The following is a 19,959-nucleotide window of genomic DNA, read 5'->3' as shown; positions in this document are numbered from 1 at the left end:
ATCAGCTATACAAGCCTGACTGCTCATCAAATGAAATATTCTGCATACTTCGCTGCCAGTTTTAGCACTGCTTATAAGGCACATTTTTCACTATGCGCCCATAAAACACAAATGCTGTGAAAATTGTCTGCAAACGTTAAAATCAATGATAACTGGAATTGTGAGAACCATGTCAAAGGACAGTGGTATAAAGCATATTGCAGAAATCAATGATGCCCAAGAAGAACATTTGATAAGTAACACATAATTATTGGAAAAGCAGCAATTTTCAACCTAAGGAAAGTAGCAAGGTTTCTAAATCTGTGAACAATAACCATACCATCACAAACTAACAAACATCAGGGATAGGGTTTTCTGGCTGTGCTCATCCCAAGATCGGAAAATCCTGCCAAGGTCAACTAACCTTTGCATGGTCCATATTCTGTCTGCAACAAGTCCAGTGGCAGGTGGGATGAGAATATTTCGCACCAAGAGTCACAGTCATCCCAATGAGGACCAGAATATCCAGAAAAGACAACACCCTATCAAGGTTCTTTGCTGAAGTGTTGTCAGAAAGACTATGACACCGAGCAACTAAGGCAATAAGCTTTGTCACAATGGTAGGTTGTAAGGATTGTCTCACAGGAAATAAAAGAGGTAGATCAGCGGAGTTATTTAGCTGTGGAATTCCATAGTTTAGGATGTTGATTTGTAATGTGTTACAATTAATTAATCTTGCGGAGGTGATGGGCACTACTGGACAACCAGTAAGATTCCCTTTTGAGAAGGCCCGGCAAATCTCATGTCTTTCAGACACTTAACAGACCAGTAGACGCCCTTCTGGCATGAGTTCAGCCTATCTAGAGCTGCCAGCCAATCAGCGGCTATAGCTCTTCTCTCCTCAGCAGTTTCATTGGTGGTTGCTGTAAGAATTACACTCACCTGTGGATTAGGATTGAGGAGCGACCCAGAATCACACGATGGCAGGAAGGGAGTCATAGGTCAGTAGCAAGTCAGGAGGGTTGCTCTCACTCAGGTCACTCCTTCCCAATGCCACATTTCTCAATCAGGCATTAAGTGCCTTTGAACAAGGAATCTATAATGCACCAGGGTTTACTTGTCATGCTCCTTGCATGGTGAGCCCCCACCCGTCATTCAGTTAATAAGAGTAGCAGTGGGATGAGGCCTTTAAATGGGCATTAACTATCCACTAAAATGCTTCAACTGATGTTGGATCAAGAAGGCTATCCATGCATCTTCGCACCCCAGACTTAGTTGGAGAGAATGTAGTAAGGGGCCAGGGCCCTGTCCACTATTGGCTTGCCTGATTGAATGTTTCCTGCCACCAAACTTGACTGTGTCTTTAAACTTAGGGTAAATGAGGGGAACCATGTGACCTGCACCGAAGTCTACCTAACATCAGATCTGGATGATGATGTGGCTAAACATTAAAAGGCATAGATTGTTTTACTGGAAAAAGGGTGTAAGGTGTTCATGTTTGCAGCCAAGAGTAATGACAGCTGTGATGCTGGTGCAAAGACTGCAAGTCTCACAGAAGTAGTGAGAATATCAAGTTGTAAACAGTTGTGCTTTAAACTGTCCATTTAGTTTCAAGACGAGTGAGACTTGGGCTCTCAAGGATAAGTACTCTCTTCTTGGAGACAAAGCTCATGAGATTCACATTTCCATGGTTATAGACTTTGGGATGGGAAGGGTAACAAAAGAATCCATAGTGATTTCAGAGTCATAGGCTTTCCTAAAATTTCACAAAATATTACAGACTGGTTAACCTGCCATGGTCTGGGAGAGAGAGAGCAGCTAGAGGTTAGAAATCTCTGTGGTTCACCACATGGAATGTTGGTGGAAGTTTACACTTGGCTTGAAAAGACCAAATTCACGAGATGTTAAAACAAAACTGGAAAACTTCCTTGATTGTATTAGAGAGAGGATCTCCAGCTGTGAAGGACAATTCTGGTTTTAAAAGTTAACAGGTTGAGAAAGAAAAAGAACATAAGTAAATCTCAAGAGCTAAGAATTATTTTGAGCTGGTTCTGGGAAAATGGGATATCTGCTTAAAAAACAGTACATTATGAAGTGTATATTTTCAGTTGTGCTAAAAATCAGAAGGGGCTTATTCCATTCTTTGGTTTAAAGTACAAGTTGGCTTCAAAGAGATTGTTTAGTCAATAGTGTTTTTAATCTTTTGTTACAGTAAACGTATTCAGATGTGGAATCTTTTATATCACCCTTTTAGCTATTAAGTGAATGTTGTAATTTCTTTTTTTTAAAGTGAACAGTCTCACCTAAGAAGCAAAGGCAAGAGATCAATATGGGATCATCAAAAACAATAATCTAGGAGACAGACAACTCATTAACATTGCTATAAGAAATCTACAGGAGTAGTAGTAAAAATATTTTAATTATTTTTAAGAATTTATCAAAAATTTGATAAGGAATTCCATCCACTGTAATGATCAGTTAATTAGTGTCATAAAATTACAAAAATTGCTTAAATATTCTACTGATGAACACTGAAATCAAATTTTTAAACTGGCCAGAATGTATCCATGCCAGGAAATACAAGCATTGGTTCAGTGAATGATACCAGTGAACATCACCTATTTTAAGCAGGCAATAAGGGCATTATACTTATTGCTCCTCATCAACATCCTTTGCTCTACATCAACAAATCTTTATCTAAATTCAGTACAGTACCAAAGGCCGACTAGTGAGGTTTTCCACTGCCCTTCCCTTATGCCTTTCTGAACAGTAACCACTTGGAGTAAATCATGAGCAATACTGATATGTGGCAAACTGGTTTGAGATTTCCCACATTTATTTCATATAGGATTCTTACAGCTGGCATAGATAATGCTTACTGTCAGTGTACCCTCTAATTTTATTTTGTAATGCATGGGTGATTTGTTTAAGTGCATGGGCCCTTGTTTTTTTTATGGTTGCATACACACGATGATTTAAAGGAAATGATTTGTGCATGGAAACTTCTAGGTTATTACACAGCTGTACATGTTTGAGCGAATATTACTTGCAGCCCAAGATTTTGGCCAAGATTCAAAACCCAATCTCAAAAGTAATGGAATAATATACCCACCTCTGAACAATCTATGAAACAAATACTAGGGTGCAATTCTTTTTGGGTGTTAACACAAACGTGGCTTAGCGGAACAGGAGCCTGACTTACACCCTATCCAAGTTTCTTTTCCACCAGAGCGCTGCTCTTGTGTTCCTCACCCCTGCATGGCTCCAGCGCTGAAGATGAGCTACAGCACCTCCACTAATTTTCTTTTTGCTCATTCGTGGAATGAGTGTCACTGGCAAGTTCATAATTTACTGCTCAAAGTGGCTTACTAGGCTACACTGCTGGGGGCCTAGAGTCACATATAGGCCAGGCCGGATAGAAATGGCAAATTTCATTCCTTACTTACTAAGGCTGAAGATGATGATTATGAATAATTAGAAGGAATTTTAATCCAATGGTGAGTGTGTTAGGACAGTAAGAAGTTTCACAACACCAGGTCAAAGTCCAACAGGTTTATTTGTTAGTAAATGCCACTAGCTTTCGAACACTGTTCCTTCGTCAGGTGAGTGGAGAGTTCTAACCCTATTCCAAGCCACACTAGCATGTGGTATGAGGAGTAACCCTAATATTACTACCTTAGAGGTCCTGCTTTTTAACTCCCAACCTAACTCCCTGCATTGTCTTTGCAGGTCCTCTTCCCTCTTCCTGCCCATATCATTACTGCCAATGTGGACAATGTCATCTGTCTATTTACCCTCCCGTTTCAGGGTGCCCTGTACCCTCTCAGAGACATCCAGGACCCTGGCACCAGGGAGGCAACACACCATCCTAGAGTCTTGCTGGTGGCCACATAAACGCCTGTCTGTGCCCCTATCGAGTCTCCTGCTACTATCTCTTGTTTGGCCTTTGCCTGACTTTGCTCTACAGTAGAACCAGGTGTGTTGCTACAGGCCTGGTTGTTGCTGTCATCTCCTGACAGGCTGTTCCCCTCAATAGCATCCAATGATGGCAAAAAAATTAAGTGCATGGACCAGCAGTACGAGGTATAAGAATGGAAAGGAAGAAAGCATAAACTGAGTCCTATTGGCGGGCCTGACAGTGACTCATATATTAGAGGACAATTACGTATTGCAGAAAGAGCCTGAGGCCAAGTGGGAGAGGGGTCTTACAGTAGTAGTCCCAAAAGACATTGAAGTGCAAGTAAAGGCTGTGCCTGTAATAAATTACATAATGAAATGATGACTACAGAACAGAGTCGCTGCAGTTATCCTCATGACAGAGGTAGTAGTAGAGTGGGTACAATTTTGTCTTTTAAAAAGCGTTTAGACAGTTACATGGGTACAATGGGTGTAGAGGGATATGGGCCAAATGCGGGCAATTGGGATTAGCTTTGGTGTTTTTAAAAAAAGGGTGGCATGGACAAGTTGGGCCAAAGGGCTTGTTTCTATGCTGTAAACTTCTATGAAAGACATCAGCAAACCAGATAGGTTTTTAGTCTCATTGTTACAATTACTGATACTATTTTAATTTCAGGTTGTTTTAATTAACTGAATTTATATTCCCAAACTGCCATGGTGAGATTTTAATTCAAATCCCTGGATCATTCATTCAGATCTCCAAATTACTAGTAAAGCATAGTAATGTAACCACTATGCTAGCATATCACCATACTAAGATGAACAGTAATAGTTCACCATTGTGGTGCCCTAACTTTCTCTTGTCAGCAGAACAAAACTTTATTCACAGATTTTTCAAAAAGACATAGTAAAAGGCCAGGATTCTCCCAAAAAAATTCTAAGTGCTGAATTCATGTAAAAATGGGAATAACTCCCGCTGTTTTTTTTAGTGGGATTTTCAAAATGTGCCTCAGGGAGATTCATGCTGAAAATCAGGGGCGGGGTATATTTCCATCCTAGAGGCTGGCAGTCCATTACATCCCCAGAGCTGGGAAGCTACGACATCTTCTCCGGAGCCTTCAACATGTCATCAATGAAGATGAATATCTCGCCAAGGCCATCCTCACACCACCACTGTTTGTCTTCAAACAACTGCACAGCCACAGGCAGACCATTGCCTGCAGCAAACTACCCAGCCTTCAGGAGAACAGTGATCACAACATCACACAATCCTGCGATAGCAAGCTCTGCAAGATGTGCAAGATTATCAACACAGATGCCATCATCTCACGTGGGAACACCATCCACCAGGTACACGGTACATACTCTTGCAACTCAGCCAACGTTGTCCACCTGATACGCTGCAGGAAAGGTTGTCCCAAGGCATGGTACATTGAGGAGACCATGCAGATGCTACGACAACGAATAAATGGACACCACTCGACAATCACCAGGCAGGAGTATTCTCTTCCTGTTGTGGAAGATTTCAGCAGTCATGAGCATTCAGCCTCTGACCTTCGGGTAAGCGTTCTCCAAGACGGCTTTCACGACACATGACAATGCAGAATCGCTGAGCAGAAACTGATAGCCAAGTTCCACACACATGAGGACAGCCTCAACCGGGACCTTGGGTTCATGTCACACTATTTGTAATCCCCAAGGCTTGCCTGGGCTTGCAAAATCTCATTAACTGTCTTGGCGGGAGACAATACACATGTCTTTAACCTGTGCTTAACCCTCTCTCCACTCACATTGTCTGTACCTTTAAAACTTGATTACCTGTAAAGACTCGCATTCCAATTTGTAAATTGAGATTGTGTCTATATATGCTCTGTTTGTGAACACAACTCCCACGCACCTGATGAAGGGGCAGTGCTCCGAAAGCTTGTGGCTTGTGCTACCAAATAAACCTGTTGGATTTTAACCTGGTGTGTGAGACTTCTTACTGATCTGTCAGAGCAGAGATTGACACATGTACAGAGACCCCTTACTACAAACCTCCTGATCGTTGGCCAGCTCAATCACTGGCCTGCTTCGCAACCCTGCAATACTGCCTCTCCAATCCCCCTATCCCCCGATCACTGGCCTCCCAGACGTCAACCAATGTTCCCCCGCCAGCCCCGATCTCCCCAAACTGCCCCCGACCCTGATAGTCCTGCCAGGCTGGCAATGTCCAGGGCTAACCCCCAACCCCTTACTCCCGGCCTCCTGGGAGAGCCTACATGGCCTCCCTTTACTCCAGTGGGTTTGGGCCGCCAGCTCCCCGCTAGTGCGCAGCACACTGGGAGAATTGTCCCCGCTATGTTTAAAGTAAGTATAATTAAAGTTTGAAGTAAGTATAAGTTAAATTTTCCACATCTTACAGAATAAAGATAACAGTGGAAATGCAAAAACAATCATTATTTCACTGCTCTGTTCCATGGAACTTTATCATAGGCTTTTAAATATAAAAATGAAAATCATGCTAATGTCTACCGAATATTGTGTTGTATATTTGTTCATCAAAAGACATATACAGTTATATCAATTTGGACTCCAACAAATTATTATCCATGTTTTTAAATTTTAAATTTCAACAAGATATTGTTGAAAATTAACTCAATCACTCAACTATACTATGTTTAGCACAAGTGGTTCTGCAGGTTAGAGAATAAAAGATAATTAAGCAAATTTTACAATATATTTCATGGAGCACACATTTTAAAGCTGTATATGCATCAATAGTTTAGCATTTTGTAGTTCAATATCATTTGGACATGTAAATAAAATAGGTACTGTCACAACAGGAAGCAGTGACTGAGTGAGATCCAGCTACAATTTCACCAGCTAACCACAGACATATTGAACTGTTTAAAGACCTATTGATTTAAAAAATACAGAAAGGCACTGATAAAAACATGGCTGAGTCACCTGATGTCTGATCCTGTAAACAGACCACTTTCCTGGAAATTTCTATATGAATTACAGTGCAGACTTATTGCATTGAATTTTACACCTGAAGGGTGCGTGGGGATGTGGTTTGGCAGTGATGGTGGGTGACGGGGGGAGGGAGTTGGAATTCAAGCGCCACTTAAAATAGGGATTCTCTTGAAAGGGAGGTATTAAAAATGCAAAGTGCTGGACTTAGTCAGCTGCAGTTCTATAAAGACAATGGAAACTGCTAACCTGCCACATACTAATTAGATGTTGAAAACCCCCTGTGGAGGACAAAATAGTAAAAAGTCTGACAACACCAGGTTTTAGTCCAACCGATTTATTTGATAGTAAACTCACAAGCTTTCGGGTTAGCCCCTTCGTCAGGTGAATGGAGAGTTCTGGCCTCAGACAGAGCATATAAAGCACAGACAGTTTAGAGATTACTGATTAGAATGCGAATCTTTACACCTAACCTGCTGTTCAAGTCCTGAAGTGGCTGACAATGTGTGTGGAAGGAGCACTGATCACGGGTTAAAGAGATCTGTATTGTCTCCAGACAGTACAGTAAGTGAGGTTTTGCAAACCCAGGCAAGTCACGGGGGTTACAGATAGTGCGACATGAACCCAAGATCCCTGTTGAGACCGTCCTCATGTGTGCGGAACTTGGCTATCAGTCTCTGTTCAGCGACTCTGCGCTGTCGTGTGTCGTGAAGGCCACCTTGGAGAATGCTTACCCGAAGGTCAGAGGCTGAATGCCCGTGACCACTGAAGTGTTCGCTGACAGGAAGGGAACAGTCTTGCCTGGTGATTGTCGAGCGATGTTCATTCATCCGTTGTCATAGCGTCTGCATGGTCTCCCCAATGTACCATGCTTCGGGACATCCTTTCTTGCAACGTATCAGGTAGACAATGTTGGCCGAGTTGCAAGAGTATTTACCGTGTACCTGGTGGATGGTATTCTCACGTGTGATGATGGTATCCATGTCGATGATCCGGCATGACTTGTAGAGGTTGCTGTGGCAAGGTTGTGTGGTATTGTGGTCACTGTTCTCCTGAAGGCTGGATAGTTTGCTGCGAACAATGGTCTGTTTGAGGTTGCGTGGTTGTCTGAAGGCAAGAAGTGTGGGTGTGGGGATGGCCCTGGCAAGATGTTCGTCTTCATCAATGATATGTTGAAGACTCCGGAGAAGATGTCGTAGCTTCTCTGCTCCGGGGAAGTACTGGATGACGAAGGGTACTCTGTCCCCTGTGTCCCGTGTTTGTCTTCTGAGGAGATCGGTGCGGTTTTTCGCTGTGGCGCATCGGAACTGTCGATCTATGAGTCGAGCGCCATATCCTGTTCTTATGAGGGCATCTTTCAGCGTCTGGAGGTGTCTGTCACGATCCTCCTCATCTGAGCAAATCCTGTGTATACGGAGGGCTTGTCCATAGGGAATGGCTTCTTTAACATGTTTGGGGTGGAAGCTGGAGAAGTGGAGCATTGTGAGATTGTCTGTGGGCTTGCGGTACAGTGAGGTGCTGAGGTGACCGTCCTTGATGGAGATGCATGTGTCCAAGAATGCAACTGATTCTGGGGAATAGTCCATGGTGAGTCTGATGGTGGGGTGGAATTTGTTGATATCATCATATAGTTGTTTCAGTGATTGTTCACCATGAGGCCAAAGGAAGAAAATGTCATCGATGTATCTAGTGTATAGCATCGGTTGAAAATTCTGTGCAGTGAAGAAGTCTTGTTCGAACCTGTGCATGAAGATGTTGGCATATTGAGGAGCAAATTTGGTCCCCATGGCTGTTCCGTGTGTCTGGATGAAAAACTGGTTGTCGAAGGTGAAGACATTGTGGTCCAGGATAAAGCGGATGATCTCACAATGACAATCTCACAATGCTCCACTTCTCCAGCTTCCACCCCAAACATGTTAAAGAAGCCATTCCCTATGGACAAGCCCTCTGTATACACAGGATTTGCTCAGATGAGGAGGATCGTGACAGACACCTCCAGACGCTGAAAGATGCCCTCATAAGAACAGGATATGGCGCTCGACTCATAGATCGACAGTTCCGATGCGCCACAGCGAAAAACCGCACCGATCTCCTCAGAAGACAAACACGGGACACAGGGGACAGAGTACCCTTCGTCATCCAGTACTTCCCCGGAGCAGAGAAGCTACGACATCTTCTCCGGAGTCTTCAACATATCATTGATGAAGACGAACATCTTGCCAGGGCCATCCCCACACCCACACTTCTTGCCTTCAGACAACCACGCAACCTCAAACAGACCATTGTTCGCAGCAAACTATCCAGCCTTCAGGAGAACAGTGACCACAATACCACACAACCTTGCCACAGCAACCTCTACAAGTCATGCCGGATCATCGACATGGATACCATCATCACACGTGAGAATACCATCCACCAGGTACACGGTAAATACTCTTGCAACTCGGCCAACATTGTCTACCTGATACGTTGCAAGAAAGGATGTCCCGAAGCATGGTACATTGGGGAGACCATGCAGACGCTATGACAACGGATGAATGAACATCGCTCGACAATCACCAGGCAAGACTGTTCCCTTCCTGTCAGCGAACACTTCAGTGGTCACGGGCATTCAGCCTCTGATCTTCGGGTAAGCATTCTCCAAGGTGGCCTTCACGACACACGACAGCGCAGAGTCGCTGAACAGAGACTGATAGCCAAGTTCCGCACACATGAGGACGGTCTCAACAGGGATCTTGGGTTCATGTCGCACTATCTGTAACCCCCGTGACTTGCCTGGGTTTGCAAAACCTCACTTACTGTACTGTCTGGAGACAATACAGATCTCTTTAACCCGTGATCAGTGCTCCTTCCACACACATTGTCAGCCACTTCAGGACTTGAACAGCAGGTTAGGTGTAAAGATTCGCATTCTAATCAGTAATCTCTAAACTGTCTGTGCTTTATATGCTCTGTCTGAGGCCAGAACTCTCCATTCACCTGACGAAGGGGCTAACCCGAAAGCTTGTGAGTTTACTATCAAATAAATCGGTTGGACTAAAACCTGGCATTGTCAGACTTTTTACTGTGTTTACTCCAGTCCAACGCCGGCATATCCACATCACGAGGACAAAATAACCCCATCTCTTGTTGACTTCTATCTTAAGCTGTGTCAAAAGTTTCACAGATGGTAGGCAGGATCTTTAGGAAATTGGCTGGCGGCAGGATCTTCTGGTCCCGCCACCCCTCCAGCGGCAGAGGATGGATTCAATGGAAAATCCCATTAACCATAGCAGAACCAGAAGTGTACTTCTTTGGGGGGGAGACCAAAAAGTAGGTTTATTCAGCAGCAATGATTGTAACACATGCTCATCAAACTCCTTTCTAGGAATATATAAACAGGAGTTTTAAAAACTGCTTCTGCCAAGCTGAATCAGGAGGAGGAGAAATAAACATGACGCTCATCTGAAAACATTGCTGAAAAACAACAGTAAATCTCTCTCCCTGAAGTTAAGTTGACATCTTTAACAAAGCGCCAACCTGAAACAAGTCAACTCCATAATTCTGCAAGATACCAACTAAGTGCTTGGTCAAATGTTTTTGCCATGGGTCTTCATTGTCTGAACAATGAACAATTCCCGATGGTGCTCTCAATATTTTTCTTAGATTTGTCTGGCAACAAACACCATATCAGAGGTTTCTCCGGAAGGTCTAAAGCCACAATGTGTTTTTGGGCTCAAAAGATCCCATCTGGTTCACTAATGTCCTCTAGGGAAGGAAATCTCCCTTCCTTGCCTGGTATGGCCAACATGTGACTCCAAGCTCACAGCACTGTGGTTGACACTTAACTGCCATCTCAAGCGCAATTAGGGACGGGCAATAAATGCTGATTTGATTTATTATTGTCACATGTATTAACATAATGGAAAGTATTGTTTCTTATGCACTATACAAAGCATACTATTCATAGAGAAGGAAAGAAGGGGAGAGTGCAGAATGTAGTGTTACAATCATAGCCAGGGTGTAGAGAAAGCTTAACTTAATGCGAGGTAGTCCATTCAAAAGTCTGATGGCAGCAGGGAAGGAACTGTTCTTGAGTCGGTCTTGAGTCAGTTGGTACGTAACCTCAGACTTTTGTATCTTTTTCCCGATGGAAGAAGGTGGAAGAGCGTATGTCCGGGGTGCATGGGATCCTTAATTATGCTGGCTGCTTTTCCGAGGCAGCAGGAAGTGTAGACAGTGTCGATGGGTGGGAGGCTGGTTTGCTTGATGGATTGGGCTACATTCACGACCTTTTATAGTTCCTTGCAGTCTTGGGCAGAGCAGGAGCCACAGATCTCTGGGCACACAGAGCACTATGTAGTGGAATTCAGGATTTTACTCTTTTTCTTTCTTTCTCTGCCACTGCTCTGCTTTATTATTGAGGCATTTGGACTCAAAACATAATGCAGCTTAACGGACAAGTTATTGCCATTTAGAATGGCTAGTAGCAACTACATCCTGTCGTTAGCATCAATGCTGCCAAGTTCCACAGCACTGATGTGGACACTATCAGTAGGTTTTCTTTGTCCCCCATTCTCAAGTGCTGCCCATTTGAGAGTTCAAAAAAAAGTACCCAGTTGCAGAGATGTTTTTCGGTCACCCAAAGTGGCCAGTCTATCGTAGTTGATTTTCCAGTAGTTTTGCCTGAATACTTGTGGATCTAACTTCAAGAAGGGCACTCACATTTGTTCAATAGGCCTCCCACTGAATCCAGAGGGTGCGCAGAAGCATTGCTGGTACAATTTTTCTAGTGTTCTGATGAGTCATCAATGCACAATCCAAGTCTCACTGCAATAAGGAGTGTGAAGATGATAACTGTTCCACACAGTAGGAATTCTATTAACTTGTAGAGATCTTTGTTTTCAAACATATGCTGCAGTAGGTTGTAGAATGCTGACTGATGCAGTTGATTTGATATTGGATCTCCTAGTCTACGGTGTTCTTTTGAGAGTAGTGGCTGCTGAGGTATAGGAAGTGCTCAACATATTCCAGAATTTCTCCTTTACCATGGATGGCAAGTGGAATATGTGAGTGACCAGTTTGGGTTGATTGTGTTTTCTCAACAATCAAGTCTCTTCTATATAGAATTGAAGAAATCTAGAGATCACATATGTCTGTGTTGGTCAGTTTAGTTTTGGCAAGGAGGCAATTGAGGCTAAAGAGTTATTAATATAGGCAGCATTTAATACACGCATCAGGGGCAGTTGATGCTTGGTAAGGTGAACAGCCATCGTCAGGTAAATTGTTAATAGTATGGGGAATATCACACAGCCTTACTTGACACCATCCAGATGTTTCAGGCATCTATTTCAGAACTCCCACTCAAGACATTTGCAGGATTGTGATGAAGTTTCTTGGGCATCCAAATCTCTGGAGCACAATCCACAGAGCTTTGCAATTTACTGAGTCAAATACTTTGTTCAGGTCAATGAATGCAATGGAGAATTCCCAATGGTGCTCTCAATATTTTTCTTGGATTTGTCTGGCAACAAACACCATATCAGAGGTTTCTCTGCAAGGTCTACAGCCACAATGTGTTTTTGGGCTCAAAAAATCCCATCTGGTTCACTAATGTTCTCTAGAGAAGGAAATCTCCCTTCCTTGCCTGATATAGCCAACACATGACTCCAGGCTCACAGCACTGTGGCTGACACTTAGCTGCCCTCTCAAATGCAATTAGGGATGGGCAATAAATGCTGATTTGATTTATTATTGTCACATGTATTAGCATACAGTGGAAAGTATTGTTTCTTGTGCACTATACAAAGCATACTATTCATAGAGAAGGAAAGAAGAGAGCGCAGAATGTAGTGTTACAATCATAGCCAGGGTGTAGAGAAAGCTCAACTTAATGCGAGGTAGTCCATTCAAAAGTCTGATGGCAGCAGGGTAGAAACTGTTCTTGAGTTGGTTGGTACATGACCTCAGACTTTTGTATCTTTTTCCCGATGGAAGAAGTTGGAAGAGAGTATGTCCGGGGTGCATGGGATCCTTAATTATGCTGGCTGCTTTTCCGAGGCAGCAGGAAGTGTAGACAGTGTCGATGGGTGGGAGGCTGGTTTGCGTGATGGATTGGGCTACATTCACGGCCTTTTGTAGTTCCTTGCAGTCTTGGGCAGAGCAGGAGCCATACCAAGCTGTAATGCTTTCTATGGTGCATCTGTGAAAGTTGGTGAGAGTTATAGCGGGCATGCCAAATTTCCTTAGCGTTCTGAGAAAGTAGAGAAGTTGGTGGGCTTTCTTAACTAAAGCATCAGCATGGAGGGACCAGCACAGGTTGTTGGTGACCTAAAAACGTGAAGCTCTCGACCATTTCTACTTCATCCCCATTGATGTAGATGAGGCATGTCCTTCACTATACTTCATGAAGTCGAAGACTATCTCCTTCATTTTGTTAACATTGAGGGAGAGATTATTGTCATCACACCAGTTCACCAGATTCTCTATCTTTTTCCTGTTCTCCATTGTTTGAGATCTGACCTACTGTGGTGATATCATCAGCAAACCTGAAAATCGAGTTGGAGGGGGATTTGGCCACATAGTCGTAGGTGTACAAGGAGTATCGTAAGGTGCTGATGACACAGCCTTGTGGGCCACCGGTATTGAGGATGATCATGGAGTTGTTGTTGCCGATCCTTACTGATTGTGGTCTATGGGTTAGGAAGTTCAGGATCCAGTCACAGAGGGAAAAGCTGAGCCCCAGATCACAGAGTCTGGAAATTAGTTTCATAGGAATAAAAGTGTTGAAAGCTGAGCTGTAGTCCATAAATAGAAGTTTCGCATAGACAGTCTTTGTTATCTAGGTCTTCCAGGGTTGAGTGCAACCTGTGGACCTGTTGCGGTGGTAGGCAAGCTGTAGTGGATCCAGGCTATCTGGGAGGCTGGAACTGATTCATGCCGTGACTAATCTTTCGAAGTACTTCACAATGATGGATGTCAGAGCCACTGGACGATTGTCAATAAGTCATGCGATGCCTAGCCAGCAATGCTCATGTCCTATAAACTAAAAAACAGCTTTATCCAACACAGCCATACAATACTCAACAATTCACCTTTGTGCATTCCTTTAGTTCCAGTCTTGTGGGTGTATTAAGTAGGTACAAGTCTGCTACTTTCAACAGAGCAGTCTGTAGGTGGCCTTACCGAACACTCTTGAGCAGCTCTGGGACTTAATATCTGGGAACACCACCACCTGGAAGCTCCCCTCCAATTAACTCACCATTCTGATTAGCTAATACATCACCGTTCCTTCATTGTCCTGGAATTCCCTCTCTAATAGCACTATGGGTGTACCTATACCTCAGGGATGGAAGTAGTTTAAGAAAGCAGCTCACCATCATCTTCTGAAGGGCAACTAGGGATGGGCAGTAATGCTGGCTAGCCAGCAACACCCACATCCCATAAATGAATGTCTTCCAGAGCACCAAGTATTGCTACGTGCACGCCCATCAGTCTTTTCCTGTATGCTGCCACATCAAAGTCCTCATCTGAGTCCTCTGCACCAGTACCCATAGGTGAGCTCACCCCCTTATCAGCTGGCATAACACGAGCTTTCACCCCGGTCGACCTGCAGCCTGCTCATACGGAGTGACTCATCACTTGCAGACCCACCTCTGTACTTTGCGCAGTGCCTATATTGGAATTTGTGGCAGCCAAGTTTCAGTTCAAGTACAAGTGTTTCTTCTTGTTCCAGGCCATCAGTCTCAATCACCAATGACTTGACAGGCAGCAGTTTTTGTTATCTGAATATTAATACAAAAAGGGAGGGTTGGAGCAATGGGAAGCATAGAAACCAAGGAGGTTTATAGATATATCATATACACTTAAATCTATCAGACTGCAGGATAAGGATAAGTTAGAGTTAGAGCAGGTACATAAGGCATATATCATCATCCTGGATAGGTTCTATAATACTGCTGGCCACAACCTCAGTGACAGCTCTTCCCACAGTCTTGCATCAGAATTAGCACATACAGCTATGCCTGCCCCTGCCAGCTTGCTGTTGCTGTCAATTATGGTGGCCAACTCTGTCCAGCAAAACAGAAGACAGCTTGCCAGTTTGTTGCAACATGGTTGGGTAATATGCCCATCATTGCTGAATAGCTGACAGTACGTGGAAGCTCTGGGAGACGTGCGTGATACTTGCAGCAGTAGTAAGTGTGCAAGAATGAGGTGGAGCATATGACTGCTAGATGCAAGTCCTGATTGCTAGTAATTCTTGCTAGATGAGTAATGTGGTGCATTGAGCAACGCATTGAGATCGGTTTTGCAGATTCTGGGAAATGGCATTTGAAGAAGCATTCACTGAACTTAGCCACTGAGTGAGGTTATTGAACTTGATGCACTGTGTCCAGGTTCTCAGAGTCAGACACCTGGCACTGACCTCAATGATTAGCCGTTTCCATTGCATTCACTGTGTCTGTTGAAGAACATCATCTGCAGATATCTTCTCCTTTCAATCGCCTTCACAAAGGCCACAAGCACTGCTTCCAAAAGCTTAAAGCCCTTGCTCTGGCTTGCTGTGTCATTATGAAACTCCCTTTTAAGACATGCAAGAGAGCTTTACTTGATGCTAGCCTCACATAAATTTGGAACCCCTGCTGATCATGAAGCCCCTATGCAGTTGTATATTACCATCATGAAAATGGGCAGGCAGCATGAAGTCTGCATTATCTCTAAGGGCCCTGGATGATTATATCACAATCTATGTGGCCATTATCAGACTTTATTGAATTCTTAGCTCATGTTGGAATTTTATAATTCATATAAATAAAGCACACCAGCTGCTGACTATTAAATTGTTCTGCAGATTAGAACACCGCAAAATCATTTTATTGAACCAAAAAGCGATAAGCGAGACAGAGGTTTTTCTTTTCTTACATCTCCAATGTGCTATTGTGAATAGATTACATCCCATGTGAAAGAGTGATGAGAAAATGTGATCCAGCCAGTTTTTTTCTACAGCCACTGCATAAATTTGACTGAGCATGAAACAGCATTAACATTTAATTTGGGCAGGAATTGGAATTGGTCTTGTATAAATAATGGAGAATGATTGACTGCAATCTCACTTCATTTTAGAAAACTTCTCTTCTGTCAGTTTTGTTTCAAGAATGAAAAAAGAATTAAAAAACGCAAAGAATGAAATTTCAATCATACAAGTAAAAATAGGAACTCTAAACATTTAAATTAAAGGTCAGCGTTGACCATTACACAAATTTGTTAACATGGGAGAGAGTTTTAGCCCACATTCGCCATCAGAGAGAATGGCGACAAGGGCAGGAAATTCCGAGACATCATGTTTCCTGATTTTCATCGTCCCTCGTCAGTGAAGTCAAGTGGTCACTCCCAGAAAGGATGAAAACCTCACTTTAATGGATTCAGATTAACTTTACTATGATTACCCCTCAGTTAAAAACGAGATTCAGTTGAGGGAATCTCCCAAGGGTATCGAGGTAAGTATAGTCCCCAGGAGTGAGACAATGCCAGGGCAGGGTCAAACAAAGCTTTTTGAACAACACCTTCCAAACCCATGAGCTTTACCACAAAGAAGGACAAAGACATCATATGCATAATAACACCATCACCTGTATGTTCCTCCCAAACCACATGCCATCCTGACTTGGAACTATGTTTACTGTTCATTGTCAGACACAAAATCCTGAAAACTATTCCTACACCATGTGGACGATAGGGGTTCAAGATGGTGGCTAACAGCCACCATAGGTGGAGCCAGATAAGGTGATGAGGTCCTTAATGAGTACTTTGCATCAGTATTCACAAAGGAGAAGGATGTGGTGGATGCTGAATATAAAAAGAAGGATATTGACATTCATGTTGAGTTGGAAAGGGAGGAGGTATTGGAGGTTTTGAAAAACATTAAGGTGGACAAGCCCCAGGGCCAGATAAGGTCTATCCCAGAATACTGAAAGGGGCGCAGGAAGATACTGCTGAGGCCTTGGCCAAAATCTGTGTATCCTCCTTTTTCATGGGCAAGGTGCCAGAGGATTGGAGAGTAGCTAACATTGTTCCTCTGTAAAGGAGGGCAGAAGACGCAATACAGGAAATTACAGGCCTGTGAGCCTTACATCAATGGTGGGGAAATTATTGGTGAAGATTTTTAGGGGCAGGATGTATTCACATCTAGAACAGAATAGGCTTATTAGCGTTAGGTAGCATGGTTTTGTGAAGGGGAAGTCGTGTCTCACCAACTTGATTGAGTTAAATGAGGAAGTGACAAGAAACATCGACCAGGGCAAGGCATTGACTTTGGTAAAGCCATCAATCAGGTTCCTCATGGTAGGCTGATACAGAAGGTGAAGTCACATGGGATCCAAGGTTAGCTGGCAAGAAGAATACAAAACTGGCTTGGACGTAGAAAACAGAGTAGTAGTAGTGGAAGGGTACTTTTCTAATTGGAGGTCTGTGACAAGCAGTGTTCCGCAAGGATCAATGCTGGGACCTCTATTTGAAAAATGAATATATAAATTAATTGGAGGAAATTTAGTAAATTTGCAGATGATACAAGAATTGGGGAAGTAGCAGATAGTGAGGATGACTGTCAGAGAATACAGCAGGATATAAATCAACCTGACACCTGGGCCAAAAGATGGCAGGTGGAATTTAACTCAGATAAATGTGAGCTGATGTGATTTGGAAGGTCTGCTGCAGAAGGAATGTATACAGTAAATTGTAGAGCCCTTAGAAATATTTAGATACAGAGACACTGAGGTGTGCAGATCCACAGTTCTTGAAGGTGGCAACTCAGGTGAACAAGGTGGTCAAGAAGGCGTATAGCATGCTGGCCTTTATTGGTTGGGGCGTTGCGGTGGCCGTTTAAGACTTTGATTAGGCCACATTTGGTGTATTGTGTACAATTCTGGTCGGCACACTACCAGAAGGATGTTGATGCATTGGGTGCAGAAGAGATTTGCCAGGAAGTTGCATGGTTTGGAGAATGTGAACTATGAAGAAAGGTCGAACAAACTTGGATTATTTTCATTGAAATGTTGGGAGGATGAGGGGGCAGCCTGATAGAGATTTATAAGATTATGACAGGCTTGGATAGAGTGGGTAGTCACAATCTTTTTCCCAACGTCGAAGGGTCAATTACTCGGTGGCATAGCTTGAAAGTGAGGGGGAAAAAGTTTAAAAGAGATGTGACGGGCAAGTTTTTCCACACAAAGGATGGTGAATATCTGGAACGTGCTGTCGGAGGATGTGGTGGAAGCAGGTTCTTTAACAACATTCAAGAGGCATCTGCATAGATACATGAATAGGCAGAGTATAGAGGGATATAGACCATGCAGAGGCAAGAAAATATTAGACTTGAAAGGCATATGTCAGCACAGACTTGGTGGGCCATAGGGCCTGTTTCTGTGCTGTATTATTCTTTATTCACCACCTTCTTCAAGACAATTAGAAGTGGGCAATAAATACTAGCCTAGCCACCAATGCGCACATTAAAGAATAAATGGAATCTCAGTGGGCAGAATTTTATGCAGCCTGAAAGAACAGGAATCATGGTGTGCAGGTAACTTAATTAAGTAGTTGTGAAATTCCAATCTCTTGACAACCTGTTAAGATGCAGAGATAAAGTAACAGCACGTTTGCAGCATGTCAAGCTTCACTCCAACCTGTGGCAGATTCATATTTACAATACATTTGCAAGCCTAGAATATGCATTCACGTGAAACTTTTTAAAATTACATCCTGCCTTAAAACTGAGAGGATATTTGATTTGATTTATTATTGAGTATGTATTGGGATACAGTGAAAGGTATTGTTTCTTACATGCTGTACAGACATAAGAACATAAGAAGTAGGAGCAGGAGTAGGCCATCTAGCCCTTCGAGCCTACCCCGCCATTCAATAAGATCATGGCTGATCTGAAGTGGCTCAGTTCCACTTTCCCGCTTTCTCCCCATAACCCTTAATTCCCTTGTCTACCAAAAACCTATCTACCCGTGTCTTAAATATATTTAGCGAGGTAGCCTCCACCACTTCAACAGGCAGAGAATTCCAGAGATTCACCACCCTTTGAGTGAAGAAGTTCCTCCTCAACTCCGTTCTAAACTGCGCCCCCCCCCTTATCCTGAGGCTGTGCCCTCTAGTCCTGTTGTCCTTTCTGAGCGGGAAGAATCTCTCTACCTCCACCCTATCCATCCCCTTCATTATCTTATACGTCTCTATAAGATCCCCCCTCATCCTTCTAAACTCCAACGAGTACAGACCCAGTCTATTTAGTCTCTCTTCATAGGCCAACCCCCTCATCTCCGGTATCAGCCTCGTGAACCTCCTCTGCACTCCCTCCAAGGCCAAAATATCCTTGCGCAAGTGCAACGACCAAAACTGCACACACTACTCCAGCTGCGGCTTCACCAATGCTCTGTACAGTTGCAGCAAGACCTCCCTGCTTTTATATTCTATCCCCCTCGCTATAAAGGCCAGCATCCCATTTGCCTTCTTGATCACCTGCTGCACCTGCAGACTGGGTTTTTGCGACTCATGCACAAGGACCCCCAGGTCCCTCTGCACCGTAGCATGCTGCAGCTTTTCACCCTATAAATAGTAATCCCTCCTACTATTATTCCTGCCAAAGTGGATAACCTCACACTTGCTAACACTGTACTCCATCTGCCAGGTCCTCCCCCACTTGCTCAGCCTATCTAGATCCCTCTGCAGGCTTTCCACGCCCTCCGTGCAATTTGCTTTTCCACTCATCTTCATGTCATCAGCAAATTTCGTCACCCTACACTCAGCCCCCTCCTCCAGATCATCTATATAAATGGTAAATAGCTGAGGCCCCAGCACCGATTCCTGCGGCACTCCACTAGTTACCAACCGCCAATCAGAATAGCACCCATTGATACCAACCCTCTGCCTCCTATTAGACTGCCAATCCTCTATCCACGCTAATACCTTACCCCCCAACTCCATGCCCCCTAACCTTCTGAAGCAATCTTTTGTGCGGCACCTTATCAAACACCTTTTGAAAATCGAGAAACTCTACATCCACCGGTTGCCCTCTGTCTACCGCACTAGTCACATCCTCATAGAATTCCAATAAATTTGTCAAACATGACTTCCCCTTAACGAATCCGTGCT

At 43.5% G+C, this 19,959-nt stretch overlaps 1 protein-coding gene across 5 annotated transcripts in view; it reads right to left on the bottom strand.

Moving 5' to 3' along the window:
- LOC145351065 (CAP-Gly domain-containing linker protein 4) overlaps positions 1-19,959 on the bottom strand; it is a 266,003-nt gene that overhangs the window by 176,798 nt on the left and 69,246 nt on the right. The gene's annotated exons all lie outside the window — the stretch shown is intronic.

This window comes from Carcharhinus amblyrhynchos, chromosome 12, assembly GCF_965287045.1.
Source record: "Carcharhinus amblyrhynchos chromosome 12, sCarAmb.v2.hapA, whole genome shotgun sequence".
NCBI lineage: Eukaryota > Metazoa > Chordata > Chondrichthyes > Carcharhiniformes > Carcharhinidae > Carcharhinus > Carcharhinus amblyrhynchos.
The sequence above is the reverse complement of the archived record's forward strand: the minus strand, read 5'-3'. Positions and strand labels throughout refer to the sequence as shown.